An 11029-nucleotide genomic window follows, 5' to 3' on the forward strand; every position below is an offset into this window, starting at 1 on the left:
ATAAGAAAGCAACATTTTTGCTTACTGGCAAGAGGGAGTCCCAAGGAACATGGGCAGTCTTTCAGACTTCAGAGTGATTTCTGATTTTGAATCCCTTGAATCCCTCTAAATAGTTTTTTTTTAAGATATAGAGGATGTGAATATATTTATTGATATTTATTGTATTTATAGTAGTGTTTAAGATATAGGATTATTTATTTACTGTGAGCACTGTGCACTTTATTAAATCAAATTACTGTTTCTTTCCCACGGAAGATTTGTATCTTATAACTGGAAGCTTGAATCCGGGGAACCCCTTGAATATATGTGACTTGTGTGTGAGGGGAAATGAGTATATTCCAAAGAATATTAGCTTATTCTGAGGATGAAAAAGAGTAAGATTTTGGGAGATGCTCCATCCCTTCTGGAGGAAGCAACTACTTCTCAGCAGGAGGATTGGAATTCTTTAGATACTGCAGGGCAAACAGATAAAATTACAATTGTATATTACTTCACTTACAGAATATTATAAGGCTAACATAATACCTAGGTTTTAAAGAATTAATAAACCTCCTGGAATGTTTGAGAATTTTAAGTCAAAATGGGTAGCAATTCTTAATAAATGTGCAATGGATTTGATGTTGCAACTCATAGAGATGTCCAAGTTAGAAACTGAAAAAATAGGGGAAGAAATCAGAAAAAATGACAACAGAAGAGTTTAAAGTTAAATTCAAGGATTTAGAGAGAGAAAGTTAAAGGAATTTGAGATCAAATTGAAAGAGAATAAAATCAAGATGTACCGCTAGGATTGCTGGGACTATGCTTCCACCAACGTGTACCAGTGCTGGGATAACCAGGGGGCCAACATCAATAGACGGAAAAGAATATAATGAACTAAAAACATAGACCATCTGATTTAGAAACTACAGAGCCCTCCGACCTTGATACTTTGGAGGATGAGGGTACTTCAACTAGGGCTTTAAGGAACCAGACTGTAGCATATGAGAACAGAGACCATTTTTTAGGTTGAGGCTCCCGACCTTACAGAAAAGGGAAGAGGTAGACCTGATTTTTAATTTGTTTACGAGGAGCTTGAGTCCGGTGGAGAAATTTGTTCCCACTCCTTGGAACACAAGCATCGATATATTCAAGTTAATTAGGACATTGAAATTAAAGAATTTTTTGGAAATGACACCAATCTGGAAAATAACTCTAATTCTTTGTTTAAGAGTAAATCCTCATTTACTTCTAATGTGATTCCAACATTGAGGCATTCAAACGGGTTACCAGGGATGTTGGGAATTTGGAAAGAACTAAACACAGGAGATGGGACAATATGCCCAGTAATGAAAGACTAACACTGAAAAATTTAGCCAATGATCCCAGTATAATAATAAAACCAGTAGATAAGGGAGGGGGCATCATTATTCTTAATAAGGAGGATTACCTGTATGAGGTAAACAGTTAGTTACAGGATACAACTAGCTATAAAGCCATAACTGGTGACCCTACTGCTCGCACAGAGAAAATAAATAACGGTAGATGAAGCCCTAGGTTGTGGAGACATCACTCCAGCTACCCATAGATTTTTGATTAATAAACATCCAAGAGTTCCAACACTGTATATCCTTCCCAAAATACATAGTTTTCCCACCCAAGGGAAGGCCAATAGTTTCAGGATCCAATTGGATCCTGGAATCACACAATTTTTGGACTATCATTTGCAGCCCTTGTTTAGGAATACACCCTCATATTTACAGGACACAAGGCACTTTATTAAGTCGGTGGGAAATAAGGCTTTACCATCTGAGGCAGCCTTAGTCACTATGGATGTGAATTCATTATACACCTTTATCCTGCATGAAGATGTACAACGTGTGGTATGAGAGGCTTTAACATCGAACAATAGCTCTTCCATCCCCTTTTTACTGGACATTATTTTGGACAAGAATTATTTTCGTTTTGGGAGGGAATTTTTTTCAGATTAACGGGCAGCTCTACTGCCCCTAGCATTGCTAACCTCTTCATGGCTGCACAGGAACAGGAAAGTATATTGAATCAGGAAGTAAACCCATTCTACCACATTGTTTTTTACAAAAGGTATATTGATTATTTATATCTAATTTATGAAGATATTGAATTAGTGGTATCATTGGGAAACTGAGTTCATAAACCTGAATATCCAGTACACTTGACATTACAGCCACAATTGCGTTAATTTCCATCATGTAGTTAGTTACAGGAGTAGTAACAACCAAATTGGCATTAGATTCTTTAAAAAATGTACTGATAAAAATTCGTATCTACATTTTACCTCTCATCGCCCTGATCATCTCTGTAAAAATTTTCCCTACGGACAATACTTGCAGTTGTGCCACAATTCTACCAGGAAGATTTCCTGAGAATTTTTTTGACAGGGGCTACCATTCACAAATTTTAGACAGCAGCAGCTAGAGCAGCCAAGGTCCCAAGGGAGGAACTATTTAATTCTAAGGAACCAGAACAAGATCTGCATATATGGTGGGCTATAGACTATATTCACCCGGCAAGAATGATTATCAAGATCAAGAAACATTGGCACCCCATGGAAGATACCCCAGGATGCGATAGAGTTTCTACAATTGGATTTAGATGAACTAGAACACCGAAAGACACACCGGTTCATTTAGATATTAAGCCAGCTGACGACACCCCTGAGGGACCCAAGGGTCACTTCTGAAGTGGGAGATGTAAAGTTTGTGATCTGGCTGCAACAGGAAAGGAATTCATTGTGAGTTCCACCAAACACCCAATCAAATTACGGGAATTTTCACTGCGTAATACCACAGGTGCAGTCTATGTAATATATACATGACCGAGGTTGTATGTTGGCAGCACAGAGAGGACAGTTAAAATTAAAATACAGGAACACATTTCTAGAATAAGAATCAGGACAGTGAAGGCTCCACTAGTTCAGCATTTTATAAACTGCCACAGGGAAGTGAGAGAGTTCCAATATTCAGTACTTCAGGTGGTTAGAACAAAAGTCTACAGAGGGACCTCTTGCAGAGAGAATCCTTCTGGATTTTTGGAGTTACTCCCAAGGGACTTAACCAGACCATAGACTATTCATGTTATTTGGAATAGGAAGTCCCAATTCTGTAGAGGTTGGTATACCATTCGGATTGTATGCCCTTGTAACGTTTCTAATTGATGTGGACCACTGTTGAAATGGAATGATACTGAAGCTTCCACACCCTGCTTGTATGACTGTATACATGTTCTGGAATTTGCAGTAGGAAATATACATGCTACAGTATTCTAAGATTTTATTGTAAAGAACATGAACAACAGATAAAAGAGATAATGTACTATTTATTTATTATACTCGTGTCAATGTTCATTGATATTTTGTGCTTGTGTAACTTAGGAAGATATCTATGATGTTCTTGAAAAAGATGGCTGTTCGAAACAGGGTAAGAGCTAGCAACCTGTTGAACATGATATTTAATTCAGGAGACAACATTCTCATGGCTGAAGCACAGTTGAGACATGACAATTGAAACTCATCTGGTAAACCCAGAAATCCATGTGAACGGGGAACCTGAAGGGATAAATATGCAATAAGGAAAGTTTTGGAAGAAAATTCAAATTACTATTGACGTTATCTTTAAATGTGATGTAGCGTATGTATGCTGATTTGTTGAACATGCTTCCAGATTGATGAAGACAAGCACAGCATGTTATGGACATATGAGAAATTTATTATCTTAACTATATGGTTGCGTCTAAAGACTTTTTTGAAGATATAGAGGATGTGAATATATTTATTGATATTTATTGTATTTATAATAGTGTTTAAGATACAAGATTATTTATTCACTGTGAGCACTGTGCACTTTATTCAATCAAATTAGATTATAAATTACTACCGTTTCTTTCCCATAAAAGACTTGTATCTTATAACCGGTAGCTTGAATCCAGGGAACCCCTTGATTATAAGTGGTTGCACTGCAGCAAGGCAAAACTGAACAAACTCTTTGGAATTAAAAAAAAAGCTGTATCCTTGTGATTCATAAATCAATTGATCTCCAATATTTTCATCAATTTTAAACCTTTAAATGGATCTTTATAAATGGCATGCATGGAATTCTTCCTATTAAGAAGTATTTTAAATGTTAGTTTTTTATTTATTTATGTCATTTATAGTCTGCCTTTCTCACTGAGACTAAAGGTGGATTACACAGAGTCAGTTTCAAGGACATTTCCATAAACAATGCCATAGAGTAAATAAACACAATTTTACAAAGACATATATTTACTATGAACAGGCAGTAAGGATGCAAAGGTGATCATAGTCCAAAATGCCCTTCCTACAACCACAAATAAGGATCAGATCCAGCGGGGAGAGGCAGGTTGAAGAGTACTCCCAAAGCTTGGGCTGTGGGTTGCCTGACAAGCTTTGGAGGAATCACAGTGTTGCTTCTCTGACCCTAAATGTCCCACAATAGTCTGTGTATATGCCCCAGTCTGCTCTGGCCTCTCATGTTACACTTGGGTTTCTCCCGCTTGGAAGATGTATCCCCATTACCATGGCAACTAGCTCGCAGCTTCCCTCTTCTGGCCCTACTCCTCTGCATGCCTGCTACTCTCTTGCCAGTATGACCAGTTTTTAACTTGCACAGCTGTAACTTTCCTAATCTTGCGTCCCTGAGAAATTACTGGCAGGGTGTCTAGGATGGTCCCCAGGTACAGGCATTAGATTGCACCAACATTTGAGTTCCAGCACAGGTCAAGTTACTCCAAATTATGTTCTGGTAAAGGTTTCTTAGTTTGTTTGCCAGCCAAAGCAGACTTGTCAGCCTTGAAACACTAAAAGTAATCATGCTGTTCTGCTGTAATCTTGTGCTCCAAGCACTCTGACAGTAGTGCATCAACTGTTAAGGCTGGGCAGTTTATATATTAATTTTTTTTTAAAATAAAATATTGCTTGACTTTTAATGCAGAATTGCAATGCATAACCTCCCAAGATTTTCTAAAAAGCCAAACCATTGACAAGAAAGAAAGCATTTCAACTGCGAACAATATTTCTAAATAAATTAGTGGAAAATTGACACAATCAATACATGATTGATTACTATGAAACTGGTAAGGGAAACAAACAAGTATGCTTATTTTTTTAAATGTAATTAATTTCTCTCCAGAATATGTTGTGGAACTTAATTCAACTGGACCTATTGTGTTACTTTTGTCCTTTGTATTTACTGTTTATTACACTATTTTCCCTCACCAGTTTCCTAGTAAGCAATCAAGTATAGATTGTATTAATTTTCTAGTAATTTATACAGAAATATTGTGCCATCAGTATTGACCCCCTATACCTTCACTTTGCTAAATAAAGCAAAAACTAAATAAATGCTATTACAATGATGAGATGACATCCTGACATGATTTATATGAAAAGCTGAAATTACATTCTACTGTACTGATAGCCGATTCAGATAAATATTTATAAGCCTTTTAAACAATCTATTACAGGAAGAGGCCAGAGAGAACAACAGATTTTGAATCCAGCACTTGAGCACATGCATCTAGTAAACAAACAACAACAAAAGTCTGTCTATCCCTTCATCCTTCCATTATATGGAGCTGGGAACAGTGCTGCACATAGCCATTATAAATTACTAAGAGAAAACATACCCATAGGGAAATGGATACTGTATCTTCATCTAGGAAGGTCCAAGAATCCCTACTCCTCCCATACTATATTACATGGGAACTGAGCTTGCCTTATTTACATGTTGTTCCACTCGAAGCGCTGAAAATATTGTCCATATTTACATAACAGAAGACACTTTGATGGATTTCAAAAACTCAGCACATCTACATGCAGCTTATTCTGCAATGAGAATTACAAATGCAGCATAAATCTCAGAACTGCTAAATGGATTATTAGCAAACACCTAAGATATTCTGAATACATGATGGGCATGTTGCACATATTTTGAAATGAGTTTGCCCTTAAGGGCACTGACACCCTTTTTTCAATCTCAACCTCCTATCCAGTATTGTGAATCATTTTCAGTCCTATATAACGCGAGAGAAGCGAGCACTGTTCCATCAAGACTTATCCACTTCTGACACGTTACCTGGTTAGTGAATGAATATTAGGAACGAATTCAAGACAAAAGGGACACAGTGTGCCAAGTCCCTTTTCATTAACTAAGCATGCCTGGCAGCTACAATAATCAAAATCCTAGAACTGCTATTTTCATAATAAATTATCTATTTAAAGACATAATACTTTCAGGAACAGACATACATTAAACATCTCTTCAGTGTAAAGTACAAGAATACTCTAATTAGTTGACCATGCTTATAACACCACAATCCCCTCTTATTATTATATCTGGCAGCAGGTTCTTTACAGACACTCCTCCCTATTTTTGTTTTAACTAGCAATGAAGTCCATTGTGGGGGAAAAATACAAGTTCTAGAGGAGGGCAGGTGGGCATCTCCTCCTCCTCTGCACCTGATCCAACCCAGGTGAAGTTGGGGGAAGCGGGCATTGCTGCCTGCTCCGCGCCTGATCCCAGCTGGGTGAAGTGGGGGGCAAGCAGGCATTGCCTCCTCCTTTGCACCTGATCCAACCCAGGTGAAGGTCGGTGGGGGGGGGAAGCATTGCCTCCTTCTCCGCTCTTGATCCCAGCTGTGTGAAGGCGGGGGCCAGGCATTGCCACCTTCTCCACTCCTGGTCCCAGCTGTGTGAAGGTGGGACGGCATTGCCACCTTCTCTGCTCTTGTTCGCGAATGGGTGAAGGTGGGGGGGGGGATTGTCGCCTGCCCCACACCTAATCCCAGCTAGGTGAAGGCGGGGGGGGGGGGGTGCAGGCACTGCCACCTACTCTGCACCTGATCCCAGCTGGGTGAAGGCAGAGGCGGGCATTGCTACCTGCTCCACTCCTGATCCCAGCTGAAAGTGGGTGGTGGATATTGTCACCTGCTCCCCTCCTGATCCTGGACTTTCCTCCGCGGCAGCACCCTCTGGTGGTGCACCAGGATAAGAGGCGAGTTGTCTGGAATACGGTTTGCCTTTTATATAATAGGATCAGGGCCTTAACTGGGTGGAAAAGCAGAAAAAAATGTTTAAATAAATAAAAAACAGAATAAGAATGTACCTATTGTTTCATGCTACTTCTCAGTAAGTGATCAGGAGTTTTCTCTTTGCCTTCCCTTAATTGTTCAAGAGGAATACACATACCGTCCTGGTAATAAAGACAATCACTATTTCCCCATAATGTACTGACATCCCCACAAATTAAATTATCTAGAGGCTGCTAATATGCATAGGTTTTAGTTAATACTTACTTAGTTGGATTTTTCCAGTTTTCCCAAAGTGCTGACCACACATGGGAGAAGCTGTCTGCAAAGTAACCTCTCCAGTTCAGTATTTCAGCAGCAAACCAGCAACATGGGCCCAATTTTACATGCCACTACTTGATCCATATTTTGAAATTTTGGAGCAACATGCAAAATTACAATCCACACAAATCATTCAGATGACTACGTCATTGGTAGTAAATTGAATTGGAGGTAGATAGGGGTGAGCTGTCCACAAGTGTGTGATATATGAGCTCAGCAAATGGCTCTAATATTTGTTTTGTCTATGGATTTGTAACCATTTTATTGCTTCTTGCTTGAAAAAGCTGGGTGTGACTGGATATGATCAACATTTGAAACAGCACTTAGTTCAACATCTAATGCAGACTTAACTAGAATTTAACACTCATATAGTGGCATGTCATTTGATTGGTCCTAGCAAAAGGTATTATAAAAGGTATTATGTGGATTATGTTCTGGGGTTTTGGACTTTTCTTTTGGACCAAATTGGCTGACAATTTCTTTTTCTTCTTATACATGTCATTCATTAACTAGCTCCAACTTCCCAAAGCACTTTATCAAATAAAAAATTCTTTAAAATACAAGTCTATATGAGAAGTTGACAAACATTCCTGCACAGAAGGGACTTCCTGACAGAATTTCCTCATGTACGACTACGAACAAGTCCTTGGGTGGGCTACTAAAAGTTTTCTACAAGAGGGAGCTTTCCCCTCTCGCGACAGCAAGAAAGATCTGTTGCCCCCTCCCAGCTGCCCCTCAGGGAAACCAGTCTCAAGACTCCCGGCTCCCCCCCCCCCAAATAGTGCGTCCGAGTAGCACAAGCCCCACAGGTCTCCCAGCCACACTGCGAAGGCGAGTGGCAGCAGAGCTCAATAGCCCGTCTCGGTTTCCCCCCGGCCGCTGCCCCCGGGCCTCCAAGCTTTGCGTCCAGGGAGGGAAAAGCAAGGGGGGGGCGGTCCCTGTCCGGGGGGGAGAAGCGAAAGAGAGGAGAGCGGCGGCAGCCCCCTCCCTCGCCGCCTCCTCCCCCCTTTCCCTCTCAATCGTTCGGCCGGGCTGCGCTCCTGCCGCTGCTGCCACCTCCATCTTGCCTTCCCTCGCTCCCTCCCTCCCCCCCCCCCGGAGCCGAAGCCGCGGCGGAGGTGCTTGGGAGCAAGTGGCAGCTGGGCCGAACGGGCCGGGAGCCGCGGGCATGAGGGGGCGGCGCTGAGGAGACACGAGCCGAGCCGATATCTTGTCCCCCCTCCCCGGCCGACTCTGCGAGCTCGCCTCGCTAGCCCTGCGGAAGACCCGGTGCCGCCGCCGCCACGGAAGAGAAGGCTCAGGAGGCGGCGCAGGCAAGTAAAGCCGAGAACCCCGTCCGCCTGCCACCCCCTTCCTTTCCCTCCCGCCCTCCTCGGCGGTGCCCCCAGGGTCGCGGGAAGGTGACCGGGTGGACCAGAGGGGGGGTGTGTTGGAGCCACGAAGGCCAGGTGCCTGCGGAGCTATGAGGTGTGGCTCCTTCCACAGCGACTTATGCCGAGGTTGAGAGGGGAGAGAGAGTGAGAATGCGGGGGGGACGGGGAACCCGATCCCCGCCATTTTGTTCGCCCTCCTAACTGGAACATCGTTGACCACGCCTCCCTTCCCCTGTTCCATTGGCCTAGCTGGCAAGACGTCTCTCCCGCTCAGAGTATTCTGCTGCTATTGGTCGATACCGAAGAAGATTGACAGTAATAGTATCCAATGGGATAATGGTTGAAGCTCTTGCCTTTCCTTGTAATTAGTCGAGGGATTTCCCCCTCAGAGGGGCTCGTGGATGTTGGCAAATTTGTATTCGACCTCTCTCTTCTCCTCCCCCCACCCTTCTCCAGGATAGCAGTGGGGCTATTTGCATTGGTAGAACGAGGTGGTTGCGTGTGCTGTCACGTGAAATGGGCCTGAATTCTGACACAGCCTGGTTTAAATGCTATTACCTTAGGAAATAGTTTCTGTTGCAAGAACTGGTCTGCTAGTTTTTCCTTCCAGTATGTACCATAGAGAGTCAGCTTGAGAGGCTTGATATTTGCCACCGCATGTGCAGGCGCTCTTTCTAACAAGGGCCACCACGACAACACAGGCTCAGATAAATGCAGGCGCGGTTCTGAGAAACCTTTTCAATTTAGAGACACCTTGTTTGCATGGCTACTGGAGTGTAATAGGAAACAAATAAGCCCATGCTCCTTGTCTTTAATTTTATTTAAAATATTTATATCCAATCTTATATCATTAAGGCTGCTAATACAGTTTAAAACATGAACGAAATTTAGGAGTCCATCCAGGATTGAAACACAGAATTGCAACATAGGATTGAAACACACACAGGATTGGTGGGCATATATGTGACTGGTATTGAGTGTTGTGACAGGGAGTCACCTTCCTGTAAGAGTGGGGTCCCCTTACTCTATAGCCCCCTGTCCTGTGGGGCTCAGATACTTGAACTTTGGGAAATAGGAATGTAGAGACTGATACTAAGTTTTGTTGTTTAAAAAGGCTTCTGTATGTAGTGGAGGGGAGTGCCATCAAGTCATAGCAGATTTATGGTGACCCCTGATGGGGTTTTCATAGCAAGAGGTGAACAGAGATGGTTTGCCATTGCCTGCCTCTGCAACTCTAGTCATCATTGGAGGTCTCCCATCCAATTACTAGTCAAGGTCTACATTGCTTAGCTTCTTGAGATGGCTTGCCTGGCCTATCCAGATCTGAGCAAGGCTGCTGTGCACTTGAGTGCATAAAAGCAAGCAAATTGTCACTTTGGAGTTTCTTCCCATGCCTCTGGCCATATTGGCAACATTGTTATTTTTCTGAGGCATAATGCTAAATCATGAACTGAGCATACCTTCCTCACATGACAAAATTTTTCTCGTTCTAGGGCAAGAAAACTTGTTTAGTGATGTACTTTTTCATTGCCTGTGTTTCTTCATAATACAGAAACAGAACATTTTTCAAGGTCTGCACTTACAGTTTGCTGCACTTACTTTTGTTTGCTGCAGGATGGTCCTATAATTGCTGGAGTAATGTCTGACTCATTACATCCACACTAAAAACTTGCTGCCAACAGCTTCTTGTTATGGCACCTTTAGGATTACCAGATCTCAATGCTGCCGTGACACTAAAAGCCACAACTAGCAGCAATCCTACGTCTCCTTAGCTCCTTTCCTTGCCATCCTATGCCGTTCCTTCTAGGCAATAGTGCAAAACTGCTCCTATTGCTAGGCCTGAAGTATAGTTTGATCCCAGCCTGAGCATCTCCATGGCTGCTCCTTTTCTTTAATACCATGTCTTCATTATCCATAGTTTCCTCAGAATCCAGATTTCCAAGGCTCTGTTTACTTTATCCTATTTGTTTTAGTTAATGCATTTGGTTAATACTCTTTTTTCCCCTGGGCATGCAGCCTACTTATTTTAAGTACATGGAAGGGTTTTTTTCAGAAATTCTCATTATCCCTTTTCTTAGTTCTGTCACATCTGCTGTTTTCTTCAAACATTCCTCCCTTCATTCAGATCCCTCTTTTTTGTCTATTAATGTACTCTGCACCCTTCTTTCAGCCTCCTTTCCTCTGAACCTCTCCCTTAGCTAGTTTACATCCCTAGATTTCTGTCCTGTTCCTCAGCCTGTACCCTGTGTGTGGCCTTAATGCCAGACAAACTGACA

This window comes from Eublepharis macularius, chromosome 5 (assembly GCF_028583425.1).
Source record: "Eublepharis macularius isolate TG4126 chromosome 5, MPM_Emac_v1.0, whole genome shotgun sequence".
Taxonomy (NCBI): Eukaryota; Metazoa; Chordata; class Lepidosauria; order Squamata; family Eublepharidae; genus Eublepharis; species Eublepharis macularius.